This window comes from Prosopis cineraria, unplaced genomic scaffold (assembly GCF_029017545.1).
Source record: "Prosopis cineraria cultivar Desert tree isolate PC_DT_omini unplaced genomic scaffold, ASM2901754v1 PC236, whole genome shotgun sequence".
Lineage (NCBI taxonomy): Eukaryota > Viridiplantae > Streptophyta > Magnoliopsida > Fabales > Fabaceae > Prosopis > Prosopis cineraria.
The window spans coordinates 16,082-32,281 of NW_026555563.1; the positions used below are offsets into that span (position 1 = coordinate 16,082).

At 29.4% G+C, this 16,200-nt stretch overlaps 1 long non-coding RNA gene and 1 other non-coding gene across 2 annotated transcripts; both read right to left on the bottom strand.

Moving 5' to 3' along the window:
* Window positions 1-511: 511 nt before the first annotated feature.
* Window positions 512-2,011, bottom strand: LOC129296016 (uncharacterized). The gene is made up of 2 exons (XR_008589680.1): window positions 1,953-2,011; window positions 512-801 (listed from the first exon to the last, which is right to left on the bottom strand). It is a non-coding gene; the product is annotated as an uncharacterized LOC129296016 (long non-coding RNA).
* A 2,687-nt stretch (window positions 2,012-4,698) lies between these two features.
* Window positions 4,699-4,780, bottom strand: TRNAS-CGA (transfer RNA serine (anticodon CGA)). The gene has a single exon. It is a non-coding gene; the product is annotated as a tRNA-Ser (tRNA).
* Between the last annotated feature and the right edge of the window lie 11,420 nt (window positions 4,781-16,200).

Consider the following 16,200-nt stretch of genomic DNA (forward strand, 5'->3'; position numbering starts at 1 on the left):
GCCCTGCCCGATTTGTTGCTGTGTGGGCTCTGGTTGTGGCAGTGAAGGTATGTCATTTCCTATTGGCTCTATAGAATCACCGGCAATTTCACCACCTCTCCTAGTTTTGGACACTATCTCTCCCCTCCTAAAGGATGGAAGTCACATAATTAAGTTAACACTAATCTCAAGACAAGAAAAATAATGGAGAAGTATTATGATTTACTAATGTATATTGCCAATAAACTAGGTTAATGTATAACAATTTCATAATTTATAAGAATTTGAAACATGTAGCTCTGATACCAAAATTTGTAACACACCAAAATTTTTTTTTTTTTAAATTTAACTCAACCATAGTTGGGTTACAGCCACCCAACACATTTTTATATCAATAATTTTGATATAAAATATTTTATAATTGGCTTCAACTTACACACTATAACATTTCAGATAAATTTTTACCTCCCACATGCCATTAGGCTAAATCACATTTGTCCATCCTTATACTCCCAACAAGTAAAATAAGCAATTTAGTCAATTTTCAACACAAGCCAGTTATTTGGCCTTATAATCATGCCATTTTAACCAATCCAAAGTAAACCAAATATTAAAATTACAGTCATCCAAATTGTACTAAAAATAGAAATAGTTTGAAAGGCATGATTACATTTATATATTCATATAATTGACAATAAACAAAAAGCCCTAATATTGGCAATATAACACATTATAAATCATAAATTAAATACCCAAAAGAGACAGTGGATCTATACCACTAAGCCTCTGGGACTCCTCCACGTGTCACTCGTGGCTCTTCTCCTGAAAATTGTTAACCACATAATGAGACTCAAAAGTCCCAGTAACCAAAGCCAATTTATGATAGTGTATACAAACAGTTAAGTGTGTGCTTACTAAGTGAGAATTAAAAATAATATAATTCCAACAAATATAAGAAATATTACAATACACACAAACAACCATCCTTATATCCCTCCATTAACCTCGAGCCGTAGCCCTCACTCGGTGCTAAATTACCCGACCAAAGGTAGATTAGCCCGAGCCCTTACAAGCCACCTATTGAGCTCCAATAGGGGCGTACCACGTGGCACATAAATACAACAACAATAGCAAGTCTCCCAACACCTCCCACAATAATCAAACAAATTCATAATAATATTGCACAATTATACAATATAAAAAAATTTCATAATTTTCTCAATAATCACCCAATTAACATCAAGTAACACTAATCACAAATTAAAAGCATGGTTACCTTGTGGCTTTTTCAATAAATTATTCCTTAAAATTTCTTTCTCACCACAATCTTCACCAGTAATACAATCTACAAATAACATATTATTTATAAATATTAGTTTCAATTTTTGAAACTAATAAATAATTCTAATAATAGAATTAAAAATATAACATAATTCCTAATCTCAATCTTAATACAAATCTATAGTTAATACTATTAAGTATAATTTTTAACTCCTCTTTTAATTATCAATAAACATTAATAATCTAAAAATCAACTTCTAAACTAATTTCTATTATCAAAATTTTCTTTTTATTTCATAAATTCGTACCTAAAATACTCAAAAATTAAAAATTAAGTCTCTAGCTTAGAATCATAATCCTATAGCCATAATAATTCATTTCTCATCCCAAATAATCATCTAAACCTCAATAAATCAACATATATTTTCAGATCTAGTCTAGAATTTGATCCATAAGCCACAAATTCAAAGATCACCAATAAATTTATACTCTAGAATATTTATTATACTACTAACAACCTCAAAAACCATATTTATTCAACATAAATTCATCCCTCTTCCAGATCTTAAATTTTCTACCACTACAAACTCAGAAACAAAAGAAAAAGGATGACTAAGAAAAAATTTTAGAACACTTACTTAGTCTTGAAAAGCTTAAAATCACATCCTAAATATCCTATTAAAAACTCTTACCTTAAAACCCTGCACCGGTGAATTTGGCTCACAGATGCTCTCTCTGCCGAAGCTCACGCACGAAAGAAGGAATGAAGAAATGAAGGAACAGGTGAGTTTTTATAAAAATTCAGTGGGTCCCACATTTTTTTTTAATTATTTTCTCTCTCTTCTTCTTCTTCTTTTTTTTTATTATTATTTTATTATTGTTACTGTTGAGGCGGCGGACGAAGCAAATTCATTTTCTTCTTCTTCTTCCTTTCTTTTTTTTATTATTATAATAATAATTTAATAATATTATTTTATTATTATTTTTTTTATTTTTTTATTTTTTTTTAAAATTATTTATTTTTTTATTTATTTTTTTTTAATTTTCTATTAACCCAATTAACTATTAAAATTTATATTGGGATATTACATCGTTTGGGAAATTCTTTGAAAAATGAAATTACCCCCTAAGTTGCTTATTTGGAAAATCATTCGGCATTCTTTGCCGACCACTGTCTGCGTCTTCATCATCTTAATGTCTCTGAACTTTGTTTTTTTGTAGTTCTCCAGATGAATCTTATGATCATTTATTTCTTTTTTTGTCCATTTTCAAGAACAATTTGGTTTGGATCACATTTGAATTTGAGAACAATTGTAGCTAATAGTCTATCTATAGATAACTGGATTTGCGAATAGATTTTGAAGTTCTCATAGCACAGTGGTCAGCTATCGTTATAATTCTTCATTTCCTTTCCCTTTTTTTTTTTTTTTTCATGGAAGCTCTTTGGGCATGTCGAAATAAAAATGTGGTCAAAATAAGGCTGCAACACCCATGGAAATAATTTCAATGGCACAAAGGAACTATTCCCATTTTGTTCATTGTAAATTTGTAATCACCTTCAATGGTCCCCCAGCTCTGAAAGCTGGGCAACAAAATACTTTGACCCAAGGGCATTCGAGTCTTGGAATTTTGAAGCTAGCAATATTGCATGCTTCTTGGACACTTCTTCGTTCCATTATTAAATGCAAGAAATATAAGATACCACGTTTGCACGTTGTTCTCAATGATCAGCTACTGTGCCATGGGAGGCTGGAAAAAGATTAGGAGTCTATTCAATTTACCCTCTTCACTAGATATCTCTCCCCTTAGCCTTGCCTCTTCTTATTTTTGTCCGAAACTTATTATTGTGTGTGTATCAAAAGTACCTGTGTGTGTCAAAAGTTCTACATTGCTTAAATGAAGAACTCTCCTAGTGTATAAATATTAAGAAATGAAGTGGACTGGTAAAATGAGTTTAGAGGAGAAGTGGGCTCATGTATATGAGACAAACTAACTCAAGATAATCGTAATTGAAATCAATTAATTTGTCCCCTATGTGCAAGTTTAAGAGGCATTGGATTTTTTTTACCGGATCATTTATTACAAAATAATTAAATAAGTAATCATTTTTAGCTTACCCAAAAAACCTCAAATTTTGCTGTTTAAATTTGAATTTGAAGCTTTGGCAGTTGTTTAGGCATTAAACTATTTCTGAAAACTGATTTTGTAAGTTAATGTCTTAAACGTATTTGTCTGCCAATGTCTCTAGATTAATGGTGTTTTATATGTGTGTAATCGAAGCCTTAATCCGATGATTATGAGCCAACGTTCATGTCTCCATCTTTGGGCTATATATAGCCATGGGTACAAACAAATAAACTCTCCAGCCTCTTTGAGCTTTTAGGGCAATTCTCTCCTCCCTCTAGCCTTTGCTATGTTGTTCGTCTGACCTCATTTTAGCTATACTATTCTAGTTCCTTGCTCTGCAAGAAGTACTTGTTTAATTATGGAAAACTATCGATTCATCGTCCCGGTGTGCCAGAATAGTTATTAAGGACTGTGTCCTTCCGGGCACGACTCAAGCATTGATTCATGTCCCTACACTCAACACTTATCATATGTCCTTGTAATTCTTGCAACTTGTAGTTTGCCTTTTTGGTTGCTATGCTGCAAAAAGATATTGGGACACTGCTCTCAAACTATCCATAATTGTATGTAACTTACTTTTCTCGGTAAGAAAAAAAATACTTTATTTTAGTGTTTTTATATAATTTTATTTTTTAATATACATTTAAATAGTGGTAAAATTAAAAATTTATTATATTTTTAGGTAAAATTAATAAGTTAACTACTTCCCTTGATTCTAATGAAATAGTTGAATATGCTTTAGGAAACAGAAGGAATATTAGCATGAGAGATAAACACTATAAAATAACAAAATAAGGGGCAAGTCTAAGTGAATAATAAATATAAATAGTATATTATTTTTAATGGATTGTTCATCCAATTGTTAGAAAAAAAATGAAATGAGTTGATAAAATTAGATATATAAAAATAAGGCTATGAATTAATGGAGAAGTGGGAACGATCCAAAAAAAAAAAGTTATGAAATGATAGTGAAATTATAATAAATATTGATGATCTTATTCATACTAGCCTTCATTTCTTTCTTTAATAATTTGTATAAATGATGAGAATACTTACTACTCACTTATAACACTTATTTTTAATTAAACAATGCTTAAATTTTATGCCGTACAAATTTTCACAAAGACTGTGGCTTCAATAGTGAATTATAAACATTTGCGTGAGGAACTAGTGACTCTTGCGCTGTTAAGAGCCTCTGGTGCACTTGTCAACCAGGCACACTTCTGTCAAAACGGGCCCACGTAGAGGGCCTTTTGCGTTTGTGGCCACTGGAAGGAGCAAAAAATTTCAAAAATCGGACGGCTCAAAATGCGTCGACAGCAGGATTCGAACCTGCGCAGGCAAAGCCCAACAGATTTCGAGTCTGTCTCCTTAACCACTCGGACATATCGACGCTTTAGAATTAGTTCAAATTTATAACTTTTCTTTCATATCATATCGTCGTTGAGCAAAGGCAAGTGGTGGGCTGGATCGCACATAACGTGTTACGGGTCCAAAGGCCCATTTCGAACGTTGAGATTGGGTGTCAGCACTTCTTGCATTGAAGCAATTGGGATATAATGATAAGATAATGTAGCCCATACCCCCACAAGTTCACATGTTGAAATCTCATTAACAATGTGAGGATTTTATTAATGAATGATTTACAAGTATCTTTATAAATGTCCTAAACCTGAAAACATATCTTGACCATGGTACCCAACTCACTTGAACTTTTTAGACTCAAAGGAAAAAGAAAAAATTGGGATTGCTCTATATAGAGCTTGTTTGGTTTTGTTCTCATTCTTTGTTTTAAAAATTATTTTTTAAAACCAACCAAAATTAAAATCTATTTGATTATGTTAATTTGAAAAAAAATTCAGAGTTAAAAAAAGATTGATAGCGGTAGTTAACTGTGATTAATGATGATGGTCTATGATAATGGTTGATCATACCTAGAGGTAATTTATAATGGTCAAATGTAATGTATTTTAAAAATAAAAATAAGAAACTCTAAATTGTTTCCATTTTTGAAAACAACAAATAAAAACACAGGGTTGAAAATATTTAAATTCAAAACACTTAACCAAACCTTTTTTTTTATTTTTAAAAATACAAAACAAACGCCCTTAAATTCTTAGATATGTTTTTTGTGTTCTATGAATTGTTTTAAACTATGTTCCCCCTTGTACTATCTGAGAAATAAGTGTATGGACTTGAGAAAAGTATGGTATTTTTTTAATTATAAATCTTATTATATATTATTCAGGTAAAAACATTTTAAAATTTTTTGTAGAAGCGTCTTTCTTTTTGTTTTTTGTTTTTTTTTTTTGTTTTTGCAGATCATGCTAACATTCATAATTTTGTTTATGTAAATTAGAACAATCCAGACTATCTTATTTATGGGTAATTGAAGCTGGAATTCTAGAAACTCCAATCTCACTGGTTTGTTGCCAAATTACAATTTGGATATTGTCATGCTTTATTATTACTTAATATTATTTATTAAGCGCTTTCTAGAGATATTCTTTTGCATTGGATTGTGAATGCCACAACTCCAATAATCAATCTGATGTGATTATATTCACACAGTTATATTTTAAAATCATAAAAAATGCAATGATAGATAATGCTCTCATCGTTTTTAACTTTTAAGGGGATAAGAAAAGGGTCTTGTCCTTTTTTTTCCCATGCTCAAATGTCAATTGTTATTATCAGGACTAATCATTCGATTCAAGACATTAAACCAATCTAATCTTCCCCCAACGGCTGCTATAGCTTGGATCCTTGTTGATAACAAATAACATAAGATAGTGTTTATTAATTTGGATTGGTGGATTTAGATTCAGATTTTAGATTTAAAATTTCACATTTTAAATTTATATATTTAAAATTATTTATTTGGATGGTTTAAAAAAATTCAAATAAGGAAAAAAGATGAGTTGGGATTCAAAACGAAATAAAAATTTAAAAGTTTTGAATTTATTTTTATTTTTCAATAAATAAAAAATGAGAATGAGAGATGATAAAAAAAAATACAATAGTCATATATGCATCAATAATAAATACACAAAGAGAATAAGAACTGTTTGAAAAACAACTAAAGTGTAAAAGAAATTTAAAATTGCAATAGAATTATAATAAGAAATGAATTCGGATTTGATTATAAATGATTCCAGATTCTTGTGTATCCAATTAAGGGATTTGGCACAAATCTAGATTTCCATTAATCCAAACACACTATAACTTTATTTATTAACATTTGATTAGTCTTTCAGAAAGGATAAGTTACTATTTCACTTCTATAAGTTACTATATCTGCTCCTTAAATTGTTTGCATTTCCATGTGATATACAATATTAAAGTAGAACCAATTATCATGGTTGTTTTGTCATTGATTCACCATTCATATCCTCATAGTGCTGTACGCAATCTAAGAAAAAGATACTGTAATCATGGCTTATAAAATAAAGAAAAATATATGACTTGTTAAATTTTATAATATAAGTAGATTATGATGGAAAATATTAGTACTTAATTGATGAATAAGAATTTAGGAAATTGACTTGTAAAAATAGGACTCAATCTTGAGATTTTCTTGGCGGAAAGGTGATTTTGGGAGTGGGTTTGGTTGGTTGGCCTTGATATCAAAGCGACTTATTTACAGTCAAGTATTTATCAAGTAGTGTCTCTGCGTGTATAAGCCAGATTCCTTGCACCAAAAACAAATGGATCAGACTTCAACAAAAGCTTTCGTATATATTGCCAGAAAAAAAGGGATTTATTATATATTTTCTCAATTCATTTAGTTTTTTTCGGCCTGTCAATTCATTTTATTAGTGTGTGCGTGCGTGTGTGTGTGAACGAGTTTGATATTGTATATCTTGGCCTAAACTTGGCCTAAAATTTCTGATACTCATGCTTTGATATTTAAAATTGTAAAAACTTCATTATTATTAAACCTAAATAGTTGTAATTTTTTTTTGAAAATTAATAAGTAAAGAAATTAATCCTGTGATAAAAGCATTCGGCTTGTCATGGGATATACAGATCAAACATGCATCTGTATCCAACAATCAACAGTGGTGAAGCCATATTGTGTTGAGGGAGCAAACTGCAAATGCATCTCTCTCTTTGAGAAAATTATAAATTTAATATTCATTCTATTTAATATCATAATGTATTTTTAATCAAACCTTCAATGAGTTAGTCGATTATTTTTAAAATTACATACTCTTTTCATATAAAGTGTCTCAATTAGAAAATATTATTAATTACATTCTCTAATTAAGGGTATTTTTTAATAATATGTCATTAATTGCACTTTGAAATGTACCTAAAATATCTTATATTTTTTAACATCTTACCTTAAAAAAATATCTTATATTTTTTTAATAGAGGGAGTATATAAGTTTTAGTATTTTACATTTATATCCTTGAAATTTTGAATTATTTACCTTTAAGTTTAAATATTTTGATTCCTTGTCTTTGAATTTTAAAATTTTGCACCCCTCTATCATCACCTAGAGGTCTCGGTTCCTCCACTGTCAAACAAACATGAAACAGATCATCATTAATTATTAATTAGTTTACTTAAAATAGAAGACATGCATCAAACATTTGTTGTGTTTTTATATATATATATATATATATTATATATTAATGGTGCAGATAATTAAAGCACTGATTATATGTTTGGCAAAAAGGAAAGTGAGGGAAATAGTGAGAAGGAATTATATATCCAAAAAGAAGAGACTTGAAATGAATGGTAGTGATGAAGAGTTGAAACTGAGAGTGCAGAAGAAGACTTTCAAGTGCATGCATGCAGGTCTACAATTGTGGCTTTCATGTCTTTGAATTCTATGCTGCAACAACAGTGTCCTTTCAACTTCATCCCTAACCTTTTTCTCTTTAATTTTCTGGTAAGAAAAGACCAGCATTATAATTACCCTCTTTAATAATTTTCAGCTCTGATCAGATCTGCCATTATCAGCCTGTTGTCACGGATGATATCTCCGTGACCGTGTAAAGACCAAGATAATGAACGGTCCGCTGGTTAGCCTCACACAATATGGGTAAAGGGGGCGACATTAGCATTGGGGGTGTTCTGCCTCAGTCTTCGGACTGTGTGCACAACTGGTCGGGGGCTAGTGCCGCCTCCCTGATGAGCCCATGGCAGGGCGAAACCAGTGTGATCCGTACGTGGTAAGGCTTGTCCTGAGGATTATGGGGTCCTCCAAGACGCCGCACGAGCGCTGTGTGCTGCGCCAGACTCTCAGCCCGTGACAGAGTGGTATCAGAGCAGGACGTACTTTACTATCATGTGCGCGTGGGGTCCCACGTTGGGACTGGTCGGCCTCGGCACCGCTCCAGAAAGGCCTCCGAGCAGGTGGGTCCAAAAGTGGGGACTCGGGCGGGAAGGTTGGCCGTTGTCGACTCCACTCCTGTTGGCTCGCGGGTGCGAGTAGGTCCGAAGAGTGCAGGACTTGGGTGGCCACTCAGCAGTAAGCTGATGTGTTTGTGGCAGTACTGTACGTACGATCCTTGGGCGGAGTCGTTCTCCCTAGCACGAGGCGCGTGCTAGATTGGGTGTGGGAGAATGTCACGGATGATATCTCCGTGACCGTGTAAAGACCAAAATAATGAACGGTCCGCTGGTTAGCCTCGCACAATATGGGTAAAGGGGGCGACATTAGCATTGGGGGTGTTCTGCCTCAGTCTTCGGACTGTGTGCACAACTGGTCGGGGGCTAGTGCCGCCTCCCTGATGAGCCCATAGCAGGGCGAAACCAGTGTGATCCGTACGTGGTAAGGCTTGTCCTGAGGATTATGGGGTCCTCCAGGACGCCGCACGGGCGCTGTGTGCTGCGCCAGACTCTCAGCCCGTGACACTGTGCTTCATCTGATGAACTGTTCACTATGAATTAGTAGTTACAGACTTTATTCACTGTCATTTAATGTCTGATCTCAGCAGTTCAACTCTTGGATTAAGATTATGAGTTACCCCACACACACACACACAAATGAGAGGTAAGTCCAAACTACAATTTCAATTCCCTGCGTTTATTTTTTCAAGTGATTCCTTTCAAGTTTGAATATAATCAAAAATGATAATTTTTATACTGAAAGTAACATTTCTTAACAAAATATTAAATTCAATGTTATTGGGATCCCAGGCTGAGTCACAGAGGTGTGCATTCCTCAAAATGTAATTTGGATATCAGGTCTAATTGTTTTATTTTTATTTTTAAATTTAAATAATCACTTTTAAGTTTTAAGTTGCTTCTTTTAGAAAATTGTATTTTCTTTTAAATCGTGTTCATTAATTTTGACATAACAATATCAATATACGATTAACTAGAACATAATTAAAAAATGTATGCCCTCCAAATCAAATTTGGACGGTTTAATTAAAAAAAATGTGGGTACTCCATAATGTAGACATGTAAATGATCCAAGTTTTCACAATTCCGATAAAAGATTATTTATTTTTTATTCCTTAAAAAATATAATGATGTAAAATGTTACATATAATTAAATGTTGATGTTGAAATAACATGGTGTCCGTACTTTTTGCCAATGGAAGAGAAGCCAAATGGATGAAACACGTTTCTTTTTGCACATTAAGCAGTGTAAAGGGTAAAGTGTTTTTCGACAGATGCATCCACGTTACATGTGGGCGGCTTATAAGCCTTTATCAAATCAAATCCATTCCAACGACAATTTTCTTTGTTTGGATTTAGATGCTTCATATTTATTATATATATATATATAGAGAGAGTTTTTTAAATAACAAGTTCATTTTTTATATTTGAGATTATGAATTTATTAAACTAAGAAAATGTTAAAAATATACAAACAACAAAAGCTAACAATGAATTTGTTCCAGTTTTAATTAATTTGAACATAGTCTAAATTAAAACTAAATCCCACTAATTAACGCCAAACTTGTAAGTAATTATATATATATATATATATAATAAAGTGTGTCATAATTCTATTAATAAGTTCTCCAAATTCAACTCCCTGAATTTTTACTTTTTTAAAAAGTGAAACAACCATTCATTCATCCTAAACATGAAATGTGGAAATGGAGGATCAAGTATGGTCTATTCAAGAATATCATCTCTCTCTCTCTCTCTGTGCGTGAGACAATATATATCTACTAGTCATACATTCCAATAATGTTTGATTTGAAGTTGAATTTGGTTGCTAGAATAATTTTCCCATCTTCATCATCTTTTTCAGTTTTCACGAAGTTGAACGCACCAATTAGTTTCAGAAACGTTGCTGCAACACCATTAATATAGCCATCACAGACATGGACAGCTCCTTCCCTTTTGTCCTCCGAACCACCTACATGTATTTATATTCCACATAAAAACGCGCGCGCGCGCGCGCACATATATATGAACAAGATGCATGTATATTCAATCACATACTAGTTAACGCTTTTGATCTATTCATTCAATCTACTACATCATAGTACTACATACTTCAGTCTTATTTATAGAGCAGAAAAAAAGCATTTGTTTTGATTCTATTTATAAAGTATTTTAATAATTATTATATTTATTTTTATCACTTTCCTCTTAGTAAATTTTGTAAAATTTATTAAATACTAGAGTATTTTATTTTAAAATAGATATATTTAATAAGGAAAAGATGCAAACATATGAATTTTTAGACAAAATTAATAAGATTTAAAGTTTTTCTTAGTTTCAATAAAAATGATGAAAGTAACTTATAAATTAGGATCAGATTAAGTGTGTGTATATATATATATATATATATATTATATACTTTTTCCGTTTAAAAATATAAAATATTTTTTGAAGTGTATAGATGTTAAAAGATATAAAGTATTTTTAATATTTTAAAGTATAAATTGATATGTTTTTTTATTATCAAAAATGCCTTTAATAATAAACCATTTTATATTTATTTTTAAGTGAAATATCTTAGTAAATAAAAATAAATATAAAACAATGATATTAGTTTAAGTGTTAAAGGGCAAAAATGTCCTAAAATTTTTTTTAAGGGGCGTTTGATATTCTATAATTGTTTTTGAAACAATATTGTCCCAATACTTTAAAAAAATGTATAATGTCACCCCAATGTTAAAAGTTCTATAACAACATTACACCCTTTTTGAAAGTTTTGGGCGACATTGTTCTAAAAAATGTTTGAAACACCAGGTGTCCCTTGTAAAAAAATTCTAAGCCATTCTTATCTTTATTTAATAGTGTGTTTTATTTAAAAATAAATATAAAATAATTTAGTTAGTAAAGATAATTAACTAATTTATTAGAGATAAAATCAGTTAAAGATGTTTTATAATTTTTTATGAAAGTAGTACAATGGAATATTTTAAATATATTATAAATTTATATTAATTAATTATGAAATTCATAACATATTGATTTTTATATTGTGTGAATATTGTACATAGATGGACCACACAAGTAAGTTTATTTAAACAGAGGCACAACTACCGTCTTTTAACAATCAGTTTTATCTAAATCACAAAGTTGACTGATTCAGAAAGCTTGTGGAAAAATTAATTAATTAAATATTTATATTAAATTGGTAACTAACCTAATCTTTAAACAAATTCAAGATATCACTGCCTTAATTTGTCCACATGCTCATTATGTGTCGCCTTCTTCATCTTACTCTTTGTTCTCTTTGTAATATAAGCTAAGAGCGTCTAGTGGGCTGTAAACTTGGCCTAACTTTCGAAGTAATTAAGATCTTGAATTGAGTTTATATTTTCTTTATAGCGAGTCTGCAGGTACGATTCATAAACTAGATCTTCTATAGCTATTTTGATTTATTGTATGGATACTTTCAACAATATAAACATCTATATACAGTTTTGATCTATGTCTCATATATATATATATATATATCTTGTATACCCATAAGTTCAATTCTATCATCAATTAGTTTAACCTGACGTTGACTTGATGTTAGAGTAGCATGAAAGTGGCCTCCTCAGAACAAGAAGGTCCCAAGTTGCATGCCTGATAATATATTATTACCATTACTACAGCTTAATTAATAATATTATCATCCACTCCTTGCCTGATATATTGTACCCCATCATATATATTAAACACTTTAATTTTTTTCTCCTCAGCGTTATTTATTTATTTAATAGCATCGTTATATTTCCCCCTGTTTTCCGTTGACAAATTTATATCTATGTTTAATATTATGCTGTTTCAACATCGTCATTAGTGTAGTGACAAAATAATAATAATAAAACTCTTGGTTTATGCATGAGGATAATGCATGACCCAAATCAAGTCGTTTTCTTCTTTGGTTGGTGTGTATAGGACGAGCTAAGGTTTTATAAATAATTATAATATAATTATTAATGACATTATTGGTTGATCCTAATTAAGCCATTTCTAATATATCAAGCAACATTAATTAGTGGCTACAAATGAATTGAATTCAAGAGACAAGGACCAAAGTGATCAAGTAAAGGCGTTGAAACACGATTTTCATACGGTTCACCTTTATTTTGTAAGCTTTCGGAGGTTCATGCGTGACAACTGACAAAGAGAGCAAATTGATCATCATATATTTGAACGAAAAAAGGTTTCAATCCTCGAATATTTCATTTTCATCCACCATATATATTATAGATAATATGCACGCACGCACATACATACATATACATACATATATATATATATATATATATATTCGGGGAGAGAGAGAGAGAGAGAGAATTAATATGCATGTGAGCATGTGTTACTACTGTTATGTTGTTGATGGGATCTTGATCTAACATCTTCTGCTCTCTCTTTTATAAAAGATATTTAAAATCCCCGCATTATCAAAACATGCAAAAAGAAATATCTCAAAAATTAAAATATGACAAAATCATTTTAAGTACCACCTCTAGCCGTCCTGAATTACAAAAAATTTTCGAAAGAGATTTTAGTGTCTCAAAATATACACCTTGATAAAATAAAATTTTATTAATAATACTTTTTAGTACTCCTTCCATTTTAATTTATAAGACTCTTTTAATATAAATTTTAAAAATACCTTTTATTTAATATTTAATTTATAAAAGAATATTAAAGAAAGAAAATATAATGAGTAGGGTGATATTAAAAAAATATCATTAATACAATTTTATTTTTATTATTATTTTGGGAAGCCAAATTTTTTTTAAAAGTACTTTATAATTTGAGATGGAAGTATAGTATTATCCTTTTGATATATTCTCTATATTTAATATCAAAATGTCATTTTTATAATTTTATATTTTTATTTTTAAAAATAAAGTTATAAATTTATTTAGTAAGTTTTATTAGTACATGCAATTTTTTTTAAATGTTTTATAAATTGGGACAGATCGAGTGTATGATAGTAACAATAATATGGGAAAATAATTAATTTTCTTATTAATGTTATTATTCTTATAGAACAATGCCAGCATATTTATTTATTTGATACTTGTTACACCATAAAAATGTAAATATAAAAATTTTGTTCTAAATAAATATGAGTACAACAATTTTCTATTAAATGAGAAGCAAATATAACAAATATTTTTTGTATATGAAAAATACATAATTTTTAAAATAAAATTGCATGATTCAAACATCTCTTATACATACATACATATATAGATATATATATTATATTCATAAAGTTTTACCGGAATTTCAGAATTTAATGGGGAAAAATATATCTTAGTAATTGATATAAGAGATCAATGACTGAAATATAGTCAAGATTGAATGGTTGCATTGTTACAAATGTTGTAATAAGAAAATTAACAAGCATATATGAATTCTAATTTTTTCTTAGTAGAAAGGTGAGTAGATGGACAACCTGAAGTAGAAGAAATATTTTTTTTTAAAAAAAGGAGGTTTATTTGGTTTTTGTGAGCTCTATGGAGATAAGCTCTACTTTGTCTCTATATTTGTTTTGTTGAATTAAATGAAAGAATGTTGAAAAGGAATCAGAAAATAATGGTTGTGATGGTGAGGAACAAGAAGAATCCCTTTTTATCATTATTCCAAATGATTTGTGTGTGTCATTATAGTCTATGGTGCTTGGCAATTGGTCCACAAAATTTTTTTTTTAAAAAAATTACACGCAAGTCCTCCATAACACAATTAAATACCATAAAATCTATTAAAAACTCATCAGAATAAAATGACCACTAATTTTAGCATGTCATTTTGTTATGTTGAGCTGTCAATAAATCTTATAATAGCTTTTTTTTTGTAAAGAAATATCAAAAACTTGTTTATTTAATTCGTCAAAAAAAGCTTGTTTATTTAAATAAGATTTTCAAATCGGTTTTCCAACAACCAAGAGCATTTTTTCACAAAGGATCTTTTATTTAATTAAAAACAATAAAAGCTTCTAAATGAGTTAACTTCTTTTATTTAGAGATATGAGGGGAGTTTTTTTTTTATAAGAAAAAAGAAAACGACAATAAGTAAGATAGAAGCTTAAGGTGTTTTACTTCTAAATTCTACAGTGCCTATACTAATATTAATGTTAATTTTTCCCAAATGAATACTATTTCATATATTATAACAAAATATCATTACACCAAGTCCATACCAGATTTAGAACTAAGTAAAATAGAGAACCCTATACCATCAAAACACTACAGAAACAAATATTTCCTCTGTTCTTTTTATATGGCATTTTGTAAAGATAATTTTGTTTATATTTATAAAATTGGCCCACTGGTAAAAAACAAATCTTGTGTTAAAAAAAATGGATCAAACTTTTTAAAATTTAGGGATGTGACTTATTCATATTGATATACAAGAAATTTATCATTAAAAATTTATAAAGAGTTTATTATTATTATATAATAGTATATCATTAACAAATATAATAAATTGATCATAATGTAAATATAATAAATATTAGGCTATTTGCTTAGTTTAGTCCTATAATATAGGCTATTGTATATGCAAAACAGCAAAAGCACTATATTTATGTTATTTTACAATTCCAAGACAATATTTTACAACTCCCTCTGTTTGAAATATAAAACATGTTTTGTAAAATTCTATGTTTTAATGTGTGTACATATATATATATATATATATATATATATAAGGCATTTAATGAAATTCAAGAGTAATTAATAATTTTTTACTTAATTAAAATGTTCTTAGGAGTACATCAAAATTACTTACCTTCTAAGTTCTATTTAACAATAATTAATGATTGGTATTATTAAATAAGGGTAAAGCTAAAAAAATGAAAATATTAACTAATTATATTTTTTTATTTTATGTGTTTTAGTTAAAAATATCTTATATTTAAAATAGATCAATGGAGTACTATATTTTCAAATATAAAAATATATTAAGACTTAAAAAGTCCTAATTATTTATAAAACACACATTAGTTATTACACTATAACATGGATATATTTTGAAAGTAAAATTTTGACACATTAATTGCTTTTCTTAATCTTTGTGCAAAAGGCTTAAAGGAATAAAAAGAAACGAAGGGAATGTTATGAGAAAGAGGACAATGACAATACCAAACACTATCAACTTAGAGAATAGAGATACACTCGTACGCTCAACAACACTGAGTAACAAAGAACAAACACAACATATGTAAATATCAGGAATTACATAGATGATAAATAATCAAATATTGAAGATTCCTTTTTTAAACTCTTTGGCCAGCAAATAATGCAATTTAACGAAATCAATATATAAAAACATAAAGTTAGTTACAATGGACTACTTTCTCCCTTCAGTATTACAAGGTATTTTTACACCTCTCGATGAATTATTTAATTGTCTTTAAAATTATACATTCT